This window comes from Hydra viridissima, unplaced genomic scaffold (genome assembly GCF_058129835.1).
Source record: "Hydra viridissima isolate aposymbiotic clone 2 unplaced genomic scaffold, HvirCarnegie_v1 scaffold_29, whole genome shotgun sequence".
Classification (NCBI taxonomy): Eukaryota; Metazoa; Cnidaria; class Hydrozoa; order Anthoathecata; family Hydridae; genus Hydra; species Hydra viridissima.
In genome coordinates this window covers 108,395-132,033 of record NW_028324324.1, presented here as the reverse complement: position 1 = coordinate 132,033, position 23,639 = coordinate 108,395, and the positions used below count along the sequence as shown (strand labels likewise).

General features: G+C 37.9%; 8 non-coding genes and 5 pseudogenes across 8 annotated transcripts; 4 read left to right on the top strand and 9 right to left on the bottom strand.

The window, feature by feature from the left end:
* Positions 1-1,965: 1,965 nt before the first annotated feature.
* Positions 1,966-2,370, bottom strand: LOC149876192 (late histone H2B.L4 pseudogene; annotated as a pseudogene).
* An 803-nt stretch (positions 2,371-3,173) lies between these two features.
* On the top strand, positions 3,174-3,292 carry LOC149876191 (5S ribosomal RNA). Its single transcript, XR_016448901.1, has one exon. It is a non-coding gene; the product is annotated as a 5S ribosomal RNA (ribosomal RNA).
* A 1,430-nt stretch (positions 3,293-4,722) lies between these two features.
* Positions 4,723-4,887, bottom strand: LOC149876190 (U1 spliceosomal RNA). Its single transcript, XR_016448883.1, has one exon. It is a non-coding gene; the product is annotated as a U1 spliceosomal RNA (small nuclear RNA).
* Positions 4,888-4,997: 110 nt separating this feature from the next.
* On the bottom strand, positions 4,998-5,189 carry LOC149876189 (U2 spliceosomal RNA). The gene has a single exon (XR_016448858.1). It is a non-coding gene; the product is annotated as a U2 spliceosomal RNA (small nuclear RNA).
* A 4,656-nt stretch (positions 5,190-9,845) lies between these two features.
* Positions 9,846-10,250, bottom strand: LOC149876188 (late histone H2B.L4 pseudogene; annotated as a pseudogene).
* A 305-nt stretch (positions 10,251-10,555) lies between these two features.
* LOC149876187 (histone H2A, orphon-like) lies at positions 10,556-10,943 on the top strand (annotated as a pseudogene).
* Positions 10,944-11,051: 108 nt separating this feature from the next.
* LOC149876186 (5S ribosomal RNA) lies at positions 11,052-11,170 on the top strand. The gene has a single exon (XR_016448900.1). It is a non-coding gene; the product is annotated as a 5S ribosomal RNA (ribosomal RNA).
* A 1,431-nt stretch (positions 11,171-12,601) lies between these two features.
* LOC149876185 (U1 spliceosomal RNA) lies at positions 12,602-12,765 on the bottom strand. Its single transcript, XR_016448873.1, has one exon. It is a non-coding gene; the product is annotated as a U1 spliceosomal RNA (small nuclear RNA).
* A 110-nt stretch (positions 12,766-12,875) lies between these two features.
* On the bottom strand, positions 12,876-13,067 carry LOC149876184 (U2 spliceosomal RNA). The gene has a single exon (XR_016448857.1). It is a non-coding gene; the product is annotated as a U2 spliceosomal RNA (small nuclear RNA).
* A 4,659-nt stretch (positions 13,068-17,726) lies between these two features.
* LOC149876183 (late histone H2B.L4 pseudogene) lies at positions 17,727-18,131 on the bottom strand (annotated as a pseudogene).
* An 803-nt stretch (positions 18,132-18,934) lies between these two features.
* On the top strand, positions 18,935-19,053 carry LOC149876182 (5S ribosomal RNA). Its single transcript, XR_016448898.1, has one exon. It is a non-coding gene; the product is annotated as a 5S ribosomal RNA (ribosomal RNA).
* A 1,433-nt stretch (positions 19,054-20,486) lies between these two features.
* Positions 20,487-20,650, bottom strand: LOC149876181 (U1 spliceosomal RNA). Its single transcript, XR_016448872.1, has one exon. It is a non-coding gene; the product is annotated as a U1 spliceosomal RNA (small nuclear RNA).
* A 110-nt stretch (positions 20,651-20,760) lies between these two features.
* LOC149876180 (U2 spliceosomal RNA) lies at positions 20,761-20,935 on the bottom strand (annotated as a pseudogene).
* Positions 20,936-23,639: the final 2,704 nt, after the last annotated feature.

Here is a 23,639-nt window from a genome sequence, read left to right as displayed (position 1 = left end):
AGAGAGATCACGGTGCTGTCTGGCTGCAACAACATCAAGATGTGGCAACACTAGATATTGATAAGTCAAAAATGTTACATTTTAAGCTGTATTAGTGTGCATAACAACAATAATCATCTTAGTTTATTTTGTTACTTACCTTAATTTTATTACTTACCATATTTCTAGTTTTAGTTTGTTTTTCTTTCTTTTCTTTTCTTTTCTCACCATCCTCAAAGTCGCTTTTATTATTATCATCGAAATAACTGTGTTCATGTGTTCTATTCTTAACACGTTTGTCAAAATATATGACCACAATTAAAATAAATCGAAATGTATGTGGTGCGTTAATTTTGCGGTTAAGTGTATATTAACTAGATATTTAACTCGCGCTTTCGCAGTGAAGCATATTTTTTTGCCAAGCAAGTTTTTTTTTGCCAGCCAGAATCATAAAAACATCGATTAAAACAAACGAATTATTGTCAGTTTAAATAAAGAGGCTACCGGCTTTAAAACTTAAAAAACTTGCTTCACAATTTCTTACGAAATTTATTTGAAGTTTACATCTAGTTAGTATAAATATCATTGGTTTAGCTAAGAGCATAGTAACGGTTTCTGCTTACTCGCGCAGCCTAGTAAGATGGGTGCACCGCGGACGCTCAGTTGCGAATTCTTTCTTTTTTTTTTTTATCATTCCCCTTCCCGAAACCCCGAAATGAACGAAATGCGATTGGCAAGTATTTGATGCATACCTTAATACACAGTGACTAAATTGTAGTATGTGTTTTTTCCGTGCCGAAACTCTGGTCGGAAGACAGTGCATCTTTTTAGATATTTTAGAGCTTGTGGGTTATCACTAGTACCCAAGCCTTTTTATGAGTCATTAAAAAAAAATTTACAAACAAAACTGTATTCTTCTTCTTCTTTTTTTTTCCGATTGTGATCAGATTATGATTTGTACTGACGATATTACACTGTGTCTACTTCCTCGGTCTTATTTTCTTACAAACATTAACAACATTTGTAGTTTCGTAACTATCCCATTGACCCTTTCATGCACCAATTATTTTTCCATAACTAACATAATCCATAAAAAATCATCTACAAAATGACAGCGGTACTATTAACTGTTTTAATTAGACTTTTTCTACACCTTGATACATTTTGATAGCTTTACAGAACGTCAGTTTTCTTTACCCGTTGATGTAACAATTTTGCTGACAACATTTGAATACTTTGAACACTTTGCCAACGCATTAAATATTCTTGCAGTCGTACTATCTTGCGTGTTTGTGATCCCCACCACTATTGAGTTTGCGTGGCAGCATAGGTATAGCGACAATCGACTAATGGATTTTTAGAAGCCAGCGTTGCTCATACACTTTCAAAAGTAGAACTGCTCTCACTAAGATTAGTCGCGCTGGTGCTATTTCATGCGCTCCAGTTAAAAAGGAGCGCCAAGCTACCGGTTGCTAAAAAACCCGCGGTAAAGAAAGCTGAAACAGCACCTAAGAAGAAAGTCGCTGCAAAGAGTGCCACCGCAAAAGTGGACAAGAAATAACCTGTACTGCTCAATCCTTCATCAAACGGCTATTTTCATAGGTACACATTTCTTTAAAACGTTGCGCGGCATTTAGGACTTTGTCAGGTAGTAACAATTACACTAATTGAGTTTGAAAGTCACAGTAACCTCACCGGTAACTGCTCCGTGCTTTTTAGGTCGATGTATATTCTAGAAAAGGGGAGTTTGAGAGCAATTTTGAAGAAGAAAAAAAAAGGTTTTAAGTTGTTCATAGCCTAGGACGGATGCAGCAGTTTAAGTGTTTTATTTTAGCAGCTAGTTTAGCTATTCTGCACTTGGCATTGTTTGCACAATTAAATATAGCGATTGCAACAGATATTTTCATTTGAACCTATTTCGTTAATGCGTCTAATGTTTTTAAAAGATGCGTGGCTATAAAAATAGCCGTTTGAGCGGATTTTGATCTACTTACTGCTGGTGTACTTGGTAACAGCCTTGGTGCCTTCGCTCACTGCGTGTTTAGCAAGTTCACCGGGAAGTAAAAGGCGCACGGCGGTTTGAATTTCACGCGAAGAGATCGTAGATTTCTTATTTTGAAGGGCGAGCCGCGAAGCTTCAGAAGCAATTCTTTCGAAAATGTCGTTCACGAAAGAATTCATGATGCTCATTGCTTTAGAAGAAACACCGACATCAGGGTGAACTTGCTTCAGGACGTTGTAAATGTAAATGGCATAAGACTCTCGTCTCTTTCTCTTGCGCTTCTTGTCACCAGTTCCAGCGATTTTACCACCTTTCTTACCGGCGCGCTTCTCGCCTTTTTTCGCCACCTTTGGCGCTTGTTTTCCTCCGGTTTTTTGTGCGTCTGACATTTCGACGGGCCTAACAGTAAAAATTCTTTTCGTTTGTTTTCATTGCATTGCAACTGGATTTAATTTAAGATAAAGTTGTAGCCTCCAACTTGAAAACTCTTGCGTCATATGCACTTCTATTGGTTCTTAAAAGATTAAGTTGTTTGAGCATCGTTTATTTCTTTTTTACTATTGGTTAAAAAAAGGTTGACTTTGAGACCACTCTATTTTGATAAGAATAGCAAACTTTTTGCTGTTTAAAATAAAAAAAAGGCGCACGAGATCTCTGGTCCGTCTGTCTGTCTCTGCTTGTGTTAGAAAATAAAATGTCAGGACGTGGAAAAGGAGGAAAAGCTAAGGCCAAGGCAAAAACTCGATCTTTTAGAGCGGGTCTTCAGTTTCCTGTTGGTCGCGTTCACCGATTTTTGCGCAAAGGGCATTACGCCAATCGCATCGGTTCAGGCGCACCGGTCTACTTAGCTGCAGTTTTGGAATACCTCTCCGCCGAAATCTTAGAGTTAGCTGGTAATGCTGCACGCGATAACAAAAAAGCCAGGATCATTCCTCGTCACTTACAGCTAGCTGTTCGCAACGACGAAGAGTTAAACAAGTTGTTGTCAGGTGTTACAATTGCGAGCGGCGGTGTGTTGCCAAACATTCAAGCTGTGTTGCTTCCCAAAAAGAACGAGAAGGTTCCAAAGCCAGCAGCCCAGTAAACGGCGGTATAAACAACACAAAAGGCTATTTTCATAGCCACACATCCGTTAAAAATTATTGTTAAGGCGTTAGAAACTTTAAATTTTAAATTAAAGCCGTACACTATTGCCTACGACCATACCACGGTGAATACACCCGTTCTCGTCCGATCACGGAAGTTAAGCATCGTCGGGCCAGGGTAGTACTTGGATGGGTGACCGCCTGGGAACTCCTGGTGCCGTAGGCTTTTGCAACCGTTACGAAAAAAAAAAAAAAAGTCGCCAAAGGGACTCCCTTTTCTTTACAAAATCTGCTTTTTCAGTTGACTCTAAGATACACAGAACTCATCCCCTGCAAAAGAATATGCATAAACACGGCCCTGCCTGGGTGGTGTCGATTGAAAGGGGAGCGACTGGTCGAAAGGTGTGTGAGGGCGCTTCTTCCGTCTCCGCATCTCTGAGGGAAAGAAAATGGCGCTCTTTTTCCTCGCACAAAAGCCAGAAAGCTAGTTTTGATGCTGAACAACAAGGGCAACGGTTAAAGGGACTATAGCCACCATAGTCAACGAGGGCCCAGGGGAAGTTTTCTTAAGGGGCCCTCGTTGTGATCAATTACATACCCAGGACCAATAGAAGTGTGCTCTAGTCATTAAAAATTAAAAACGAAAGTTAATGAAATCTTTTAAAAGTCAAAACTATTTAAATCTTTTAAAAAAATGATTTTTAAAATATCGTTTGTAGATACACGGGGATACCCGGGAATCTTCCCCGTCCTCTCGGCGGCCATGAAAGAAACCCTCGCAAGTCTAAAGTTGCACGATGTCAATGTTCCCTAGTTTTGTCGAAATGACGAAAAGACTGCAAAACTAGCTTTGAAGAGCAAAAATTTGTAAGATTCGTCAATCGTCGTTACGTATCTCTGGCAACGTTGCGTATTGACGTGTCAACTTGCCAAAATGTTTCGGTCGTTGTCGTTTCTTTCTAAGATCAACACGTAGGAATCAGAGCTGTTTTCATGAAAATAATGAACGGTAGTAAAAGAATGCATTTCACCGCACCAGAATCCAATATGCGATATGCATAAATGGTTGACAATTGTTGTTACTGTTGCTGCTGCTGTTGTTGTTACTATTGTTACTGTTAGATCGTTATTGCTAATGCTTATTTTTTTGTGGTCGTTGCTATTGTCAGTATTACTATTATCGTTAGTTTATCGATGCTATCGTTAATTTTTGTTATTGTCGTTATTGTTATCTTCATCGTTGTCATTATTTTCGTTGTCACTATTGATATCGATTTTCTTATTGCTACTGTTTGTTATTTTAACTATTATTATCGTCATTGTTTTTTATTACAGCGACTCGTTTTCACTGTTGTGACTGTCACATTTTGTTCCGCCGTCGAGTGATTTCCGGGATTGTAACCGGTCGATCACGCTTGCTGGTTGTCACGTTGAAACGATTCTCGTCGCTCCTATGCTTATTTGGTTGCCTCTTTGCGATTCTTAGATTTTTATTGATTTGTACAAAAAAAAAAAAAAACAAAAAAAAAAAAAACAACAACTTTTGAAATAAATAAAATTTATTTGCACTTATAGCAGACTTTGTATGCGCCTCTCAAAATATGCAGTAGACTCTTAGGGGTGAGAGGAGAGGTTTTTTTTTTAAGTCGTTAGAGGAGGGGGCGAGCGCGAACGCCAGGCCCCCACTACCAGAAATTGTACGGTCGAGTTACCGACGTTAGCGGTAATCGCAGGGGTCAGCCCAGGCGAAGTGCAATGCAAGAGCCTCACCCTGGAAGAAGCCCCATGTTGATCAGGTTTACTTCCCCGTCAGGTAAGTATGCTTTTCCCGTTGTGTGGGCAGCCTCGGACGTGCCCCAATCTTCTCAATTGTGGGTTTTCGATTGCACACCGCATCGTCCCGTTTGTTTGCTTTTTTTTTTTCCTTCTCTATAGTATGGGCCGCGCTCAGCAGTAGTGCAACGCCGAGGCAACCCGCGGTCAGGGCGAGGTAAACCTACGATCCCTTGACCAAATGCCAAAAATCAGATTAATATATGAGCCGGACTATGCCGGCGTACCAGATATTAAACTGATAAGAACAGATACTACACTTGATCTTAGCCATTAGGCCGAGAAGCGATACTTTTTGCAACGACTTTGTCCCGGCTCCCTCCCTCTCAACGAAAAAACTTGTGGACATTTGAATGATCAAGTCGATGGGTAACTTTAAGTTTCAACGATGAAAACATGGCTTTCTTGTACTGCATCAATTTCACTCTAAAACATTTGGGCTTTTTTTCAAAAATAACCCAGCTTCTTTCAAAAATAACAAGCTTCTTTCAAAAATAACCCAATTAACCAAAACATAAAAAACGTTTAAAGGCTTTTAAATTTAACGCTGGGCAGCAGATGTGATCAAAGGCCAAGTTGAACAACTGAAAATCAACTCTGTATATGAGCGTCCGACAGATTTCTCTGTCAAAAAGCATTTTGAGAACCTCTGTATTTAAATGTTCTTTTCAACTGTTGTAATGACAGTACTTTAATTCATCACCAGGGTCGCCAAGAAACAGCAGAGTTTAGGAGGACTTGCTTGTCATTAGCCTCGATCCTTTCCCAAGTAGTAATTCCTCACAAAGTCTAAAAAAACAAGCTTGAAAGTTTAAAAATTGGGATGGTGCAAATTAAGTTAAGAATTTAAACTGAGTAGCAAGAAAATATTTTTCAGATACTTTAGTTATTGCAAGAAATGAACACTTTAAATGTTTACTGACAAAAAGGTAAAACAATTTTAAAAAGTGACCTAAAACATCCACTGACAAAATATCAAATGACAAATGGAAAATGAAAAAATTTATGACACTAAACCGACACAGCATTAGGTTAGCAAAGGTAAAGCATACATACCTTGCACACTGTATCTGCATTTTTCCAATCACAAACTCGCAGAGCGTGGTAAAAGTTAATGAGACCTGGAACAATAAGCAAAGTATTTTTTTTAAATATTACATTTTTTAACATATTACCTAACCTAAATTAAGCCTGCAAATGTATTTGCGTACAAATTAGAAGCTCAGGATTGATGGAGAATAAACTTAAAAATATAATTCCCAAGTCAGTTAAAAGGATGTTTACTTGTTGGCTAAAGGTCAACTTTTTCAAACTATCACTTTTAAAAAATGGTTCTGGTAAACTATCGAAGAAACATGACTTACCTTTTTCTTGAAACTTTAACTGCTTCATATTATATGCTCTGCTAACCTAACTTAACCCTTAACCTTGCCCCAGGACAACACTCAAAATTCTCTTTCAATAACTTATTTTCAATAATCAGACTTGCTACCTGAGGCTGAGTTAACTTTAGCAGTAACTCTATAAAACATAATGTGAGAAAGCCAAACAAAAGGTTCAGTTCAAAATGTAATGAGTATGTAATTTTTTTAAATTTTATCGCATATCTTTAATCGAATTAAAGGGATCATTCCAAAGAAGCTATAGATTGTCCAGTGAAAAGCATACCTAATTAAGCATTACTTTATTGGGGTTGTGTCAGTATAACTGTAAATGAAACAAAGCTATGAACAAACTAAAGAAATAGGTAAAAGTCTTAGAAAGATCCTATTTCTGTTTCACTCACCAATAAAATCAAGAAGAATTTCCCACTTCTTATTCATTGAGTGGGATGCTCTAAAGAGTATTGCAACTTGCATTCTGGATAATCCAGGAACTCAGAACAAACTCTGTAACTGCACTCATGAAAGTCTTTTGTGACTACTCCTTCATAAAGTTGATGCTTCTAAAATGAAAATTTATTTTTGAAAGGATTTTTTCATCAGAAACTATTCTTAAGTATTTGAAGACTTGAAAAAGTAAAGTGGGCACAACAATAGGGGTTAAACTGCTTCAAATTTTAAAACACAAACACCAAAATAAGGTGAAAAGATTGAAAATAAAATAGCACAGTACTTTTTATTACCTTAAAGCATTCTTGAAAAATCGTTAAAAAACTGTGTGAACTCCTCTAAACTTGTCACTTGTCTTGGTTTTGGCATCAGCTACTGTATGAGAAGATAAACAGGATTTAATTTGTTTAGTTTCCCTTTTTTTTATTTTCTTTTTTTTTTTCGAAACAAGCTAAAAGCACCTTTTCTGCTCTTGACGCTACGCCAACACCAAAAATTTCAGTAGGACTGCGCGTAACCACTGCACCGTTGTTAAACTCAATGATATGCACTTTACCGCAAAATTAACGCACCACTTATAAATTCCGACTTATTTTGAAAAATATTACGTATTTCCCGGATTTATCAAATACAAAGTCGATAATAATGTTTATTGTGACGTCATTTGTAGGCTTTATTCCGTTTTAGTTTCCAAATTGTAGCAGCTTTTCATAAGCAGCACGTTTTGCTGTAACTAAACCTCACTTTTAAAAGAAAAGTATGTATAAAGTTAGTATGAACAGATGTGTTGCTCAATGATAACTGTCATTTGAGCAACACGTCTGTTCTGACTTCTCAACGATACATAAGCTGACATTTTAAAACCTTTTTTGGTACCTCTTGCATCGTTCATGGGAGATGGATTCCTTCTTATGTAAGATAATGCTAGACCACATACGGCGCATGTTGTTACTGAATACTTACAAAATGCTACTATTCAAGTTTTGGAGTGGCCGGCTTGCAGTCCAGATATGAACCCAATAGAGCATCTTTGGGGCATAATGGCACGCTGTGTTAGAAGTCAACATCCACCACCTAGACGAGTTGCGACAAAGTCTTATCCGCGTATGTGAAGATATCCTTCAAGAAACGATTACACCTCTAATTAAAAGAAATCCACGGTGCTGTCTGGCTGCAACAACATCAAGATGTGGCAACACTAGATATTGATAAGTCAAAAATGTTACATTTTAAGCTGTATTAGTGTGCATAACAACAATAATCATCTTAGTTTATTTTGTTACTTACCTTAATTTTATTACTTACCATATTTCTAGTTTTAGTTTGTTTTTCTTTCTTTTCTTTTCTTTTCTCACCATCCTCAAAGAGAGAGATTTATTATCATCGAAATAACTGTGTTCATGTGTTCTATTCTTAACACGTTTGTCAAAATATATGACCACAATTAAAATAAATCGAAATGTATGTGGTGCGTTAATTTTGCGGTTAAGTGTATATTAACTAGATATTTAACTCGCGCTTTCGCAGTGAAGCATATTTTTTTGCCAAGCAAGTTTTTTTTTGCCAGCCAGAATCATAAAAACATCGATTAAAACAAACGAATTATTGTCAGTTTAAATAAAGAGGCTACCGGCTTTAAAAACTTAAAAAACTTGCTTCACAATTTCTTACGAAATTTATTTGAAGTTTTACATCTAGTTAGTATAAATATCATTGGTTTAGCTAAGAGCATAGTAACGGTTTCTGCTTACTCGCGCAGCCTAGTAAGATGGGTGCACCGCGGACGCTCAGTTGCGAATTCTTTCTTTTTTTTTTTTATCATTCCCCTTCCCGAAACCCCGAAATGAACGAAATGCGATTGGCAAGTATTTGATGCATACCTTAATACACAGTGACTAAATTGTAGTATGTGTTTTTTCCGTGCCGAAACTCTGGTCGGAAGACAGTGCATCTTTTTAGATATTTTAGAGCTTGTGGGTTATCACTAGTACCCAAGCCTTTTTATGAGTCATTAAAAAAAAATTTACAAACAAAACTGTATTCTTCTTCTTCTTTTTTTTTCCGATTGTGATCAGATTATGATTTGTACTGACGATATTACACTGTGTCTACTTCCTCGGTCTTATTTTCTTACAAACATTAACAACATTTGTAGTTTCGTAACTATCCCATTGACCCTTTCATGCACCAATTATTTTTCCATAACTAACATAATCCATAAAAAATCATCTACAAAATGACAGCGGTACTATTAACTGTTTTAATTAGACTTTTTCTACACCTTGATACATTTTGATAGCTTTACAGAACGTCAGTTTTCTTTACCCGTTGATGTAACAATTTTGCTGACAACATTTGAATACTTTGAACACTTTGCCAACGCATTAAATATTCTTGCAGTCGTACTATCTTGCGTGTTTGTGATCCCCACCACTATTGAGTTTGCGTGGCAGCATAGGTATAGCGACAATCGACTAATGGATTTTTAGAAGCCAGCGTTGCTCATACACTTTCAAAAGTAGAACTGCTCTCACTAAGATTAGTCGCGCTGGTGCTATTTCATGCGCTCCAGTTAAAAAGGAGCGCCAAGCTACCGGTTGCTAAAAAACCCGCGGTAAAGAAAGCTGAAACAGCACCTAAGAAGAAAGTCGCTGCAAAGAGTGCCACCGCAAAAGTGGACAAGAAATAACCTGTACTGCTCAATCCTTCATCAAACGGCTATTTTCATAGGTACACATTTCTTTAAAACGTTGCGCGGCATTTAGGACTTTGTCAGGTAGTAACAATTACACTAATTGAGTTTGAAAGTCACAGTAACCTCACCGGTAACTGCTCCGTGCTTTTTAGGTCGATGTATATTCTAGAAAAGGGGAGTTTGAGAGCAATTTTGAAGAAGAAAAAAAAAGGTTTTAAGTTGTTCATAGCCTAGGACGGATGCAGCAGTTTAAGTGTTTTATTTTAGCAGCTAGTTTAGCTATTCTGCACTTGGCATTGTTTGCACAATTAAATATAGCGATTGCAACAGATATTTTCATTTGAACCTATTTCGTTAATGCGTCTAATGTTTTTAAAAGATGCGTGGCTATAAAAATAGCCGTTTGAGCGGATTTTGATCTACTTACTGCTGGTGTACTTGGTAACAGCCTTGGTGCCTTCGCTCACTGCGTGTTTAGCAAGTTCACCGGGAAGTAAAAGGCGCACGGCGGTTTGAATTTCACGCGAAGAGATCGTAGATTTCTTATTTTGAAGGGCGAGCCGCGAAGCTTCAGAAGCAATTCTTTCGAAAATGTCGTTCACGAAAGAATTCATGATGCTCATTGCTTTAGAAGAAACACCGACATCAGGGTGAACTTGCTTCAGGACGTTGTAAATGTAAATGGCATAAGACTCTCGTCTCTTTCTCTTGCGCTTCTTGTCACCAGTTCCAGCGATTTTACCACCTTTCTTACCGGCGCGCTTCTCGCCTTTTTTCGCCACCTTTGGCGCTTGTTTTCCTCCGGTTTTTTGTGCGTCTGACATTTCGACGGGCCTAACAGTAAAAATTCTTTTCGTTTGTTTTCATTGCATTGCAACTGGATTTAATTTAAGATAAAGTTGTAGCCTCCAACTTGAAAACTCTTGCGTCATATGCACTTCTATTGGTTCTTAAAAGATTAAGTTGTTTGAGCATCGTTTATTTCTTTTTTACTATTGGTTAAAAAAAGGTTGACTTTGAGACCACTCTATTTTGATAAGAATAGCAAACTTTTTGCTGTTTAAAATAAAAAAAAGGCGCACGAGATCTCTGGTCCGTCTGTCTGTCTCTGCTTGTGTTAGAAAATAAAATGTCAGGACGTGGAAAAGGAGGAAAAGCTAAGGCCAAGGCAAAAACTCGATCTTTTAGAGCGGGTCTTCAGTTTCCTGTTGGTCGCGTTCACCGATTTTTGCGCAAAGGGCATTACGCCAATCGCATCGGTTCAGGCGCACCGGTCTACTTAGCTGCAGTTTTGGAATACCTCCGCCGAAATCTTAGAGTTAGCTGGTAATGCTGCACGCGATAACAAAAAAGCCAGGATCATTCCTCGTCACTTACAGCTAGCTGTTCGCAACGACGAAGAGTTAAACAAGTTGTTGTCAGGTGTTACAATTGCGAGCGGCGGTGTGTTGCCAAACATTCAAGCTGTGTTGCTTCCCAAAAAGAACGAGAAGGTTCCAAAGCCAGCAGCCCAGTAAACGGCGGTATAAACAACACAAAAGGCTATTTTCATAGCCACACATCCGTTAAAAATTATTGTTAAGGCGTTAGAAACTTTAAATTTTAAATTAAAGCCGTACACTATTGCCTACGACCATACCACGGTGAATACACCCGTTCTCGTCCGATCACGGAAGTTAAGCATCGTCGGGCCAGGGTAGTACTTGGATGGGTGACCGCCTGGGAACTCCTGGTGCCGTAGGCTTTTGCAACCGTTTACGAAAAAAAAAAAAAAAAGTCGCCAAAGGGGACTCCCTTTTCTTTACAAAATCTGCTTTTTCAGTTGACTCTAAGATACACAGAACTCATCCCCTGCAAAAGAATATGCATAAACACGGCCCTGCCTGGGTGGTGTCGATTGAAAGGGGAGCGACTGGTCGAAAGGTGTGTGAGGGCGCTTCTTCCGTCTCCGCATCTCTGAGGGAAAGAAAATGGCGCTCTTTTTCCTCGCACAAAAGCCAGAAAGCTAGTTTTGATGCTGAACAACAAGGGCAACGGTTAAAGGGACTATAGCCACCATAGTCAACGAGGGCCCAGGGGAAGTTTTCTTAAGGGGCCCTCGTTGTGATCAATTACATACCCAGGACCAATAGAAGTGTGCTCTAGTCATTAAAAATTAAAAACGAAAGTTAATGAAATCTTTTAAAAGTCAAAACTATTTAAATCTTTTAAAAAAATGATTTTTAAAATATCGTTTGTAGATACACGGGGATACCCGGGAATCTTCCCCGTCCTCTCGGCGGCCATGAAAGAAACCCTCGCAAGTCTAAAGTTGCACGATGTCAATGTTCCCTAGTTTTGTCGAAATGACGAAAAGACTGCAAAACTAGCTTTGAAGAGCAAAAATTTGTAAGATTCGTCAATCGTCGTTACGTATCTCTGGCAACGTTGCGTATTGACGTGTCAACTTGCCAAAATGTTTCGGTCGTTGTCGTTTCTTTCTAAGATCAACACGTAGGAATCAGAGCTGTTTTCATGAAAATAATGAACGGTAGTAAAAGAATGCATTTCACCGCACCAGAATCCAATATGCGATATGCATAAATGGTTGACAATTGTTGTTACTGTTGCTGCTGCTGTTGTTGTTACTATTGTTACTGTTAGATCGTTATTGCTAATGCTTATTTTTTTGTGGTCGTTGCTATTGTCAGTATTACTATTATCGTTAGTTTATCGATGCTATCGTTAATTTTTGTTATTGTCGTTATTGTTATCTTCATCGTTTCATTATTTTCGTTGTCACTATTGATATCGATTTTCTTATTGCTACTGTTTGTTATTTTAACTATTATTATCGTCATTGTTTTTTATTACAGCGACTCGTTTTCACTGTTGTGACTGTCACATTTTGTTCCGCCGTCGAGTGATTTCCGGGATTGTAACCGGTCGATCACGCTTGCTGGTTGTCACGTTGAAACGATTCTCGTCGCTCCTATGCTTATTTGGTTGCCTCTTTGCGATTCTTAGATTTTTATTGATTTTGTACAAAAAAAAAAAAAACAAAAAAAAAAAAAACAACAACTTTTGAAATAAATAAAATTTATTTGCACTTATAGCAGACTTTGTATGCGCCTCTCAAAATATGCAGTAGACTCTTAGGGGTGAGAGAGAGGTTTTTTTTTTAAGTCGTTAGAGGAGGGGGCGAGCGCGAACGCAGGCCCCCACTACCAGAAATTGTACGGTCGAGTTACCGACGTTAGCGGTAATCGCAGGGGTCAGCCCAGGCGAAGTGCAATGCAAGAGCCTCACCCTGGAAGAAGCCCCATGTTGATCAGGTTTACTTCCCCGTCAGGTAAGTATGCTTTTCCCGTTGTGTGGGCAGCCTCGGACGTGCCCCAATCTTCTCAATTGTGGGTTTTCGATTGCACACCGCATCGTCCCGTTTGTTTGCTTTTTTTTTTTCCTTCTCTATAGTATGGGCCGCGCTCAGCAGTAGTGCAACGCCGAGGCAACCCGCGGTCAGGGCGAGGTAAACCTACGATCCCTTGACCAAATGCCAAAAATCAGATTAATATATGAGCCGGACTATGCCGGCGTACCAGATATTAAACTGATAAGAACAGATACTACACTTGATCTTAGCCATTAGGCCGAGAAGCGATACTTTTTGCAACGACTTTGTCCCGGCTCCCTCCCTCTCAACGAAAAAACTTGTGGACATTTGAATGATCAAGTCGATGGGTAACTTTAAGTTTCAACGATGAAAACATGGCTTTCTTGTACTGCATCAATTTCACTCTAAAACATTTGGGCTTTTTTTCAGAGAGATCAGCTTCTTTCAAAAATAACAAGCTTCTTTCAAAAATAACCCAATTAACCAAAACATAAAAACGTTTAAAGGCTTTTAAATTTAACGCTGGGCAGCAGATGTGATCAAAGGCCAAGTTGAACAACTGAAAATCAACTCTGTATATGAGCGTCCGACAGATTTCTCTGTCAAAAAGCATTTTGAGAACCTCTGTATTTAAATGTTCTTTTCAACTGTTGTAATGACAGTACTTTAATTCATCACCAGGGTCGCCAAGAAACAGCAGAGTTTAGGAGGACTTGCTTGTCATTAGCCTCGATCCTTTCCCAAGTAGTAATTCCTCACAAAGTCTAAAAAACAAGCTTGAAAGTTTAAAAATTGGGATGGTGCAAATTAAGTTAAGAATTTAAACTGAGTAGCAAGAAAATATTTTTCAGATACTTTAGTTATTGCAAGAAATGAACACTTTAAATGTTTACTGACAAAAAGGTAAAACAATTTTAAAAAGTGACCTAAAACATCCACTGACAAAATATCAAATGACAAATGGAAAATGAAAAAATTTTATGACACTAAACCGACACAGCATTAGGTTAGCAAAGGTAAAGCATACATACCTTGCACACTGTATCTGCATTTTTCCAATCACAAACTCGCAGAGCGTGGTAAAAGTTAATGAGACCTGGAACAATAAGCAAAGTATTTTTTTTAAATATTACATTTTTTAACATATTACCTAACCTAAATTAAGCCTGCAAATGTATTTGCGTACAAATTAGAAGCTCAGGATTGATGGAGAATAAACTTAAAAATATAATTCCCAAGTCAGTTAAAAGGATGTTTACTTGTTGGCTAAAGGTCAACTTTTTCAAACTATCACTTTTAAAAAATGGTTCTGGTAAACTATCGAAGAAACATGACTTACCTTTTTCTTGAAACTTTAACTGCTTCAATATTATATGCTCTGCTAACCTAACTTAACCCTTAACCTTGCCCCAGGACAACACTCAAAATTCTCTTTCAATAACTTATTTTCAATAATCAGACTTGCTACCTGAGGCTGAGTTAACTTTAGCAGTAACTCTATAAAACATAATGTGAGAAAGCCAAACAAAAGGTTCAGTTCAAAATGTAATGAGTATGTAATTTTTTTAAAATTTTATCGCATATCTTTTAATCGAATTAAAGGGATCATTCCAAAGAAGCTATAGATTGTCCAGTGAAAAGCATACCTAATTAAGCATTACTTTATTGGGGTTGTGTCAGTATAACTGTAAATGAAACAAAGCTATGAACAAACTAAAGAAATAGGTAAAAGTCTTAGAAAGATCCTATTTCTGTTTCACTCACCAATAAAATCAAGAAGAATTTCCCACTTCTTATTCATTGAGTGGGATGCTCTAAAGAGTATTGCAACTTGCATTCTGGATAATCCAGGAACTCAGAACAAACTCTGTAACTGCACTCATGAAAGTCTTTTGTGACTACTCCTTCATAAAGTTGATGCTTCTAAAAATGAAAATTTATTTTTGAAAGGATTTTTTCATCAGAAACTATTCTTAAGTATTTGAAGACTTGAAAAAGTAAAGTGGGCACAACAATAGGGGTTAAACTGCTTCAAATTTTAAAACACAAACACCAAAATAAGGTGAAAAGATTGAAAATAAAATAGCACAGTACTTTTTATTACCTTAAAGCATTCTTGAAAAATCGTTAAAAAAACTGTGTGAACTCCTCTAAACTTGTCACTTGTCTTGGTTTTGGCATCAGCTACTGTATGAGAAGATAAAACAGGATTTAATTTGTTAGTTTCCCTTTTTTTTATTTTCTTTTTTTTTTTCGAAACAAGCTAAAAGCACCTTTTCTGCTCTTGACGCTACGCCAACACCAAAAATTTCAGTAGGACTGCGCGTAACCACTGCACCGTTGTTAAACTCAATGATATGCACTTTACCGCAAAATTAACGCACCACTTATAAATTCCGACTTATTTTGAAAAATATTACGTATTTCCCGGATTTATCAAATACAAAGTCGATAATAATGTTTATTGTGACGTCATTTGTAGGCTTTATTCCGTTTTAGTTTCCAAATTGTAGCAGCTTTTCATAAGCAGCACGTTTTGCTGTAACTAAACCTCACTTTTAAAAGAAAAGTATGTATAAAGTTAGTATGAACAGATGTGTTGCTCAATGATAACTGTCATTTGAGCAACACGTCTGTTCTGACTTCTCAACGATACATAAGCTGACATTTTAAAACCTTTTTTGGTACCTCTTGCATCGTTCATGGGAGATGGATTCCTTCTTATGTAAGATAATGCTAGACCACATACGGCGCATGTTGTTACTGAATACTTACAAAATGCTACTATTCAAGTTTTGGAGTGGCCGGCTTGCAGTCCAGATATGAACCCAATAGAGCATCTTTGGGGCATAATGGCACGCTGTGTTAGAAGTCAACATCCACCACCTAGACGAGTTGCGACAAAGTCTTATCCGCGTATGTGAAGATATCCTTCAAGAAACGATTACACCTCTAATTAAAAGAAATCCACGGTGCTGTCTGGCTGCAACAACATCAAGATGTGGCAACACTAGATATTGATAAGTCAAAAATGTTACATTTTAAGCTGTATTAGTGTGCATAACAACAATAATCATCTTAGTTTATTTTGTTACTTACCTTAATTTTATTACTTACCATATTTCTAGTTTTAGTTTGTTTTTCTTTCTTTTCTTTTCTTTTCTCACCATCCTCAAAGTCGCTTTTATTATTATCATCGAAATAACTGTGTTCATGTGTTCTATTCTTAACACGTTTGTCAAAATATATGACCACAATTAAAATAAATCGAAATGTATGTGGTGCGTTAATTTTGCGGTTAAGTGTATATTAACTAGATATTTAACTCGCGCTTTCGCAGTGAAGCATATTTTTTTGCCAAGCAAGTTTTTTTTTGCCAGCCAGAATCATAAAAACATCGATTAAAACAAACGAATTATTGTCAGTTTAAATAAAGAGGCTACCGGCTTTAAAAACTTAAAAAACTTGCTTCACAATTTCTTACGAAATTTATTTGAAGTTTTACATCTAGTTAGTATAAATATCATTGGTTTAGCTAAGAGCATAGTAACGGTTTCTGCTTACTCGCGCAGCCTAGTAAGATGGGTGCACCGCGGACGCTCAGTTGCGAATTCTTTCTTTTTTTTTTTTATCATTCCCCTTCCCGAAACCCCGAAATGAACGAAATGCGATTGGCAAGTATTTGATGCATACCTTAATACACAGTGACTAAATTGTAGTATGTGTTTTTTCCGTGCCGAAACTCTGGTCGGAAGACAGTGCATCTTTTTAGATATTTTAGAGCTTGTGGGTTATCACTAGTACCCAAGCCTTTTTATGAGTCATTAAAAAAAAATTTACAAACAAAACTGTATTCTTCTTCTTCTTTTTTTTTCCGATTGTGATCAGATTATGATTTGTACTGACGATATTACACTGTGTCTACTTCCTCGGTCTTATTTTCTTACAAACATTAACAACATTTGTAGTTTCGTAACTATCCCATTGACCCTTTCATGCACCAATTATTTTTCCATAACTAACATAATCCATAAAAAATCATCTACAAAATGACAGCGGTACTATTAACTGTTTTAATTAGACTTTTTCTACACCTTGATACATTTTGATAGCTTTACAGAACGTCAGTTTTCTTTACCCGTTGATGTAACAATTTTGCTGACAACATTTGAATACTTTGAACACTTTGCCAACGCATTAAATATTCTTGCAGTCGTACTATCTTGCGTGTTTGTGATCCCCACCACTATTGAGTTTGCGTGGCAGCATAGGTATAGCGACAATCGACTAATGGATTTTTAGAAGCCAGCGTTGCTCATACACTTTCAAAAGTAGAACTGCTCTCACTAAGATTAGTCGCGCTGGTGCTATTTCATGCGCTCCAGTTAAAAAGGAGCGCCAAGCTACCGGTTGCTAAAAAACCCGCGGTAAAGAAAGCTGAAACAGCACCTAAGAAGAAAGTCGCTGCAAAGAGTGCCACCGCAAAAGTGGACAAGAAATAACCTGTACTGCTCAATCCTTCATCAAACGGCTATTTTCATAGGTACACATTTCTTTAAAACGTTGCGCGGCATTTAGGACTTTGTCAGGTAGTAACAATTACACTAATTGAGTTTGAAAGTCACAGTAACCTCACCGGTAACTGCTCCGTGCTTTTTAGGTCGATGTATATTCTAGAAAAGGGGAGTTTGAGAGCAATTTTGAAGAAGAAAAAAAAAGGTTTTAAGTTGTTCATAGCCTAGGACGGATGCAGCAGTTTAAGTGTTTTATTTTAGCAGCTAGTTTAGCTATTCTGCACTTGGCATTGTTTGCACAATTAAATATAGCGATTGCAACAGATATTTTCATTTGAACCTATTTCGTTAATGCGTCTAATGTTTTTAAAAGATGCGTGGCTATAAAAATAGCCGTTTGAGCGGATTTTGATCTACTTACTGCTGGTGTACTTGGTAACAGCCTTGGTGCCTTCGCTCACTGCGTGTTTAGCAAGTTCACCGGGAAGTAAAAGGCGCACGGCGGTTTGAATTTCACGCGAAGAGATCGTAGATTTCTTATTTTGAAGGGCGAGCCGCGAAGCTTCAGAAGCAATTCTTTCGAAAATGTCGTTCACGAAAGAATTCATGATGCTCATTGCTTTAGAAGAAACACCGACATCAGGGTGAACTTGCTTCAGGACGTTGTAAATGTAAATGGCATAAGACTCTCGTCTCTTTCTCTTGCGCTTCTTGTCACCAGTTCCAGCGATTTTACCACCTTTCTTACCGGCGCGCTTCTCGCCTTTTTTCGCCACCTTTGGCGCTTGTTTTCCTCCGGTTTTTTGTGCGTCTGACATTTCGACGGGCCTAACAGTAAAAATTCTTTTCGTTTGTTTTCATTGCATTGCAACTGGATTTAATTTAAGATAAAGTTGTAGCCTCCAACTTGAAAACTCTTGCGTCATATGCACTTCTATTGGTTCTTAAAAGATTAAGTTGTTTGAGCATCGTTTATTTCTTTTTTACTATTGGTTAAAAAAAGGTTGACTTTGAGACCACTCTATTTTGATAAGAATAGCAAACTTTTTGCTGTTTAAAATAAAAAAAAGGCGCACGAGATCTCTGGTCCGTCTGTCTGTCTCTGCTTGTGTTAGAAAATAAAATGTCAGGACGTGGAAAAGGAGGAAAAGCTAAGGCCAAGGCAAAAACTCGATCTTTTAGAGCGGGTCTTCAGTTTCCTGTTGGTCGCGTTCACCGATTTTTGCGCAAAGGGCATTACGCCAATCGCATCGGTTCAGGCGCACCGGTCTACTTAGCTGCAGTTTTGGAATACCTCTCCGCCGAAATCTTAGAGTTAGCTGGTAATGCTGCACGCGATAACAAAAAAGCCAGGATCATTCCTCGTCACTTACAGCTAGCTGTTCGCAACGACGAAGAGTTAAACAAGTTGTTGTCAGGTGTTACAATTGCGAGCGGCGGTGTGTTGCCAAACATTCAAGCTGTGTTGCTTCCCAAAAAGAACGAGAAGGTTCCAAAGCCAGCAGCCCAGTAAACGGCGGTATAAACAACACAAAAGGCTATTTTCATAGCCACACATCCGTTAAAAATTATTGTTAAGGCGTTAGAAACTTTAAATTTTAAATTAAAGCCGTACACTATTGCCTACGACCATACCACGGTGAATACACCCGTTCTCGTCCGATCACGGAAGTTAAGCATCGTCGGGCCAGGGTAGTACTTGGATGGGTGACCGCCTGGGAACTCCTGGTGCCGTAGGCTTTTGCAACCGTTTACGAAAAAAAAAAAAAAAAGTCGCCAAAGGGGACTCCCTTTTCTTTACAAAATCTGCTTTTTCAGTTGACTCTAAGATACACAGAACTCATCCCCTGCAAAAGAATATGCATAAACACGGCCCTGCCTGGGTGGTGTCGATTGAAAGGGGAGCGACTGGTCGAAAGGTGTGTGAGGGCGCTTCTTCCGTCTCCGCATCTCTGAGGGAAAGAAAATGGCGCTCTTTTTCCTCGCACAAAAGCCAGAAAGCTAGTTTTGATGCTGAACAACAAGGGCAACGGTTAAAGGGACTATAGCCACCATAGTCAACGAGGGCCCAGGGGAAGTTTTCTTAAGGGGCCCTCGTTGTGATCAATTACATACCCAGGACCAATAGAAGTGTGCTCTAGTCATTAAAAATTAAAAACGAAAGTTAATGAAATCTTTTAAAAGTCAAAACTATTTAAATCTTTTAAAAAAATGATTTTTAAAATATCGTTTGTAGATACACGGGGATACCCGGGAATCTTCCCCGTCCTCTCGGCGGCCATGAAAGAAACCCTCGCAAGTCTAAAGTTGCACGATGTCAATGTTCCCTAGTTTTGTCGAAATGACGAAAAGACTGCAAAACTAGCTTTGAAGAGCAAAAATTTGTAAGATTCGTCAATCGTCGTTACGTATCTCTGGCAACGTTGCGTATTGACGTGTCAACTTGCCAAAATGTTTCGGTCGTTGTCGTTTCTTTCTAAGATCAACACGTAGGAATCAGAGCTGTTTTCATGAAAATAATGAACGGTAGTAAAAGAATGCATTTCACCGCACCAGAATCCAATATGCGATATGCATAAATGGTTGACAATTGTTGTTACTGTTGCTGCTGCTGTTGTTGTTACTATTGTTACTGTTAGATCGTTATTGCTAATGCTTATTTTTTTGTGGTCGTTGCTATTGTCAGTATTACTATTATCGTTAGTTTATCGATGCTATCGTTAATTTTTGTTATTGTCGTTATTGTTATCTTCATCGTTGTCATTATTTTCGTTGTCACTATTGATATCGATTTTCTTATTGCTACTGTTTGTTATTTTAACTATTATTATCGTCATTGTTTTTATTACAGCGACTCGTTTTCACTGTTGTGACTGTCACATTTTGTTCCGCCGTCGAGTGATTTCCGGGATTGTAACCGGTCGATCACGCTTGCTGGTTGTCACGTTGAAACGATTCTCGTCGCTCCTATGCTTATTTGGTTGCCTCTTTGCGATTCTTAGATTTTTATTGATTTTGTACAAAAAAAAAAAAAAACAAAAAAAAAAAAAACAACAACTTTTGAAATAAATAAAATTTATTTGCACTTATAGCAGACTTTGTATGCGCCTCTCAAAATATGCAGTAGACTCTTAGGGTGAGAGGAGAGGTTTTTTTTTTTAAGTCGTTAGAGGAGGGGGCGAGCGCGAACGCAGGCCCCCACTACCAGAAATTGTACGGTCGAGTTACCGACGTTAGCGGTAATCGCAGGGGTCAGCCCAGGCGAAGTGCAATGCAAGAGCCTCACCCTGGAAGAAGCCCCATGTTGATCAGGTTTACTTCCCCGTCAGGTAAGTATGCTTTTCCCGTTGTGTGGGCAGCCTCGGACGTGCCCCAATCTTCTCAATTGTGGGTTTTCGATTGCACACCGCATCGTCCCGTTTGTTTGCTTTTTTTTTTTCCTTCTCTATAGTATGGGCCGCGCTCAGCAGTAGTGCAACGCCGAGGCAACCCGCGGTCAGGGCGAGGTAAACCTACGATCCCTTGACCAAATGCCAAAAATCAGATTAATATATGAGCCGGACTATGCCGGCGTACCAGATATTAAACTGATAAGAACAGATACTACACTTGATCTTTTTTTTTTTTTTTTTTTTTTTTTTTATTTCCTTTAACGTCTCATCAGCCATCGGCAGCTGTGGACGGGAGGATGTTCGGCGCTTGCCTACGTCACCCCATTTTACGTCTTGTCGACTGATGTTAAAGCCAACCCTTGACGGATCTACCTTGAGGCCCCCGAGTACTCGAGTTAACGAATATTCCCGGATCCTCTGCCCGACTTTAGCAGCTCATGACCAAAGCTTCGCACACCACCCATGACCGCCTCATCGGATTTTTTACACCACCAAGTGGTGCCCGACTTTCGACACTGAGCCTCATTCGGATCAATACACCATTAAATGATGGTGTCCGACTTTTTGGCCCAGCACCTCATCGGATTTTTTACACCACCTAGTGGTGCCCGACTTTTCGGCGTAAGGATGATGATACTACACTTGATCTTAGCCATTAGGCCGAGAAGCGATACTTTTTGCAACGACTTTGTCCCGGCTCCCTCCCTCTCAACGAAAAAACTTGTGGACATTTGAATGATCAAGTCGATGGGTAACTTTAAGTTTCAACGATGAAAACATGGCTTTCTTGTACTGCATCAATTTCACTCTAAAACATTTGGGCTTTTTTTCAAAAATAACCCAGCTTCTTTCAAAAATAACAAGCTTCTTTCAAAAATAACCCAATTAACCAAAACATAAAAAACGTTTAAAGGCTTTTAAATTTAACGCTGGGCAGCAGATGTGATCAAAGGCCAAGTTGAACAACTGAAAATCAACTCTGTATATGAGCGTCCGACAGATTTCTCTGTCAAAAAGCATTTTGAGAACCTCTGTATTTAAATGTTCTTTTCAACTGTTGTAATGACAGTACTTTAATTCATCACCAGGGTCGCCAAGAAACAGCAGAGTTTAGGAGGACTTGCTTGTCATTAGCCTCGATCCTTTCCCAAGTAGTAATTCCTCACAAAGTCTAAAAAAACAAGCTTGAAAGTTTAAAAATTGGGATGGTGCAAATTAAGTTAAGAATTTAAACTGAGTAGCAAGAAAATATTTTTCAGATACTTTAGTTATTGCAAGAAATGAACACTTTAAATGTTTACTGACAAAAAGGTAAAACAATTTTAAAAAGTGACTAAAACATCCACTGACAAAATATCAAATGACAAATGGAAAATGAAAAAATTTATGACACTAAACCGACACAGCATTAGGTTAGCAAAGGTAAAGCATACATACCTTGCACACTGTATCTGCATTTTTCCAATCACAAACTCGCAGAGCGTGGTAAAAGTTAATGAGACCTGGAACAATAAGCAAAGTATTTTTTTTAAATATTACATTTTTTAACATATTACCTAACCTAAATTAAGCCTGCAAATGTATTTGCGTACAAATTAGAAGCTCAGGATTGATGGAGAATAAACTTAAAAATATAATTCCCAAGTCAGTTAAAAGGATGTTTACTTGTTGGCTAAAGGTCAACTTTTTCAAACTATCACTTTTAAAAAATGGTTCTGGTAAACTATCGAAGAAACATGACTTACCTTTTTCTTGAAACTTTAACTGCTTCAATATTATATGCTCTGCTAACCTAACTTAACCCTTAACCTTGCCCCAGGACAACACTCAAAATTCTCTTTCAATAACTTATTTTCAATAATCAGACTTGCTACCTGAGGCTGAGTTAACTTTAGCAGTAACTCTATAAAACATAATGTGAGAAAGCCAAACAAAAGGTTCAGTTCAAAATGTAATGAGTATGTAATTTTTTTAAAATTTTATCGCATATCTTTAATCGAATTAAAGGGATCATTCCAAAGAAGCTATAGATTGTCCAGTGAAAAGCATACCTAATTAAGCATTACTTTATTGGGGTTGTGTCAGTATAACTGTAAATGAAACAAAGCTATGAACAAACTAAAGAAATAGGTAAAAGTCTTAGAAAGATCCTATTTCTGTTTCACTCACCAATAAAATCAAGAAGAATTTCCACTTCTTATTCATTGAGTGGGATGCTCTAAAGAGTATTGCAACTTGCATTCTGGATAATCCAGGAACTCAGAACAAACTCTGTAACTGCACTCATGAAAGTCTTTTGTGACTACTCCTTCATAAAGTTGATGCTTCTAAAATGAAAATTTATTTTTGAAAGGATTTTTTCATCAGAAACTATTCTTAAGTATTTGAAGACTTGAAAAAGTAAAGTGGGCACAACAATAGGGGTTAAACTGCTTCAAATTTTAAAACACAAACACCAAAATAAGGTGAAAAGATTGAAAATAAAATAGCACAGTACTTTTTATTACCTTAAAGCATTCTTGAAAAATCGTTAAAAAAACTGTGTGAACTCCTCTAAACTTGTCACTTGTCTTGGTTTTGGCATCAGCTACTGTATGAGAAGATAAAACAGGATTTAATTTGTTTAGTTTCCCTTTTTTTTATTTTCTTTTTTTTTTTCGAAACAAGCTAAAAGCACCTTTTCTGCTCTTGACGCTACGCCAACACCAAAAATTTCAGTAGGACTGCGCGTAACCACTGCACCGTTGTTAAACTCAATGATATGCACTTTACCGCAAAATTAACGCACCACTTATAAATTCCGACTTATTTTGAAAAATATTACGTATTTCCCGGATTTATCAAATACAAAGTCGATAATAATGTTTATTGTGACGTCATTTGTAGGCTTTATTCCGTTTTAGTTCCAAATTGTAGCAGCTTTTCATAAGCAGC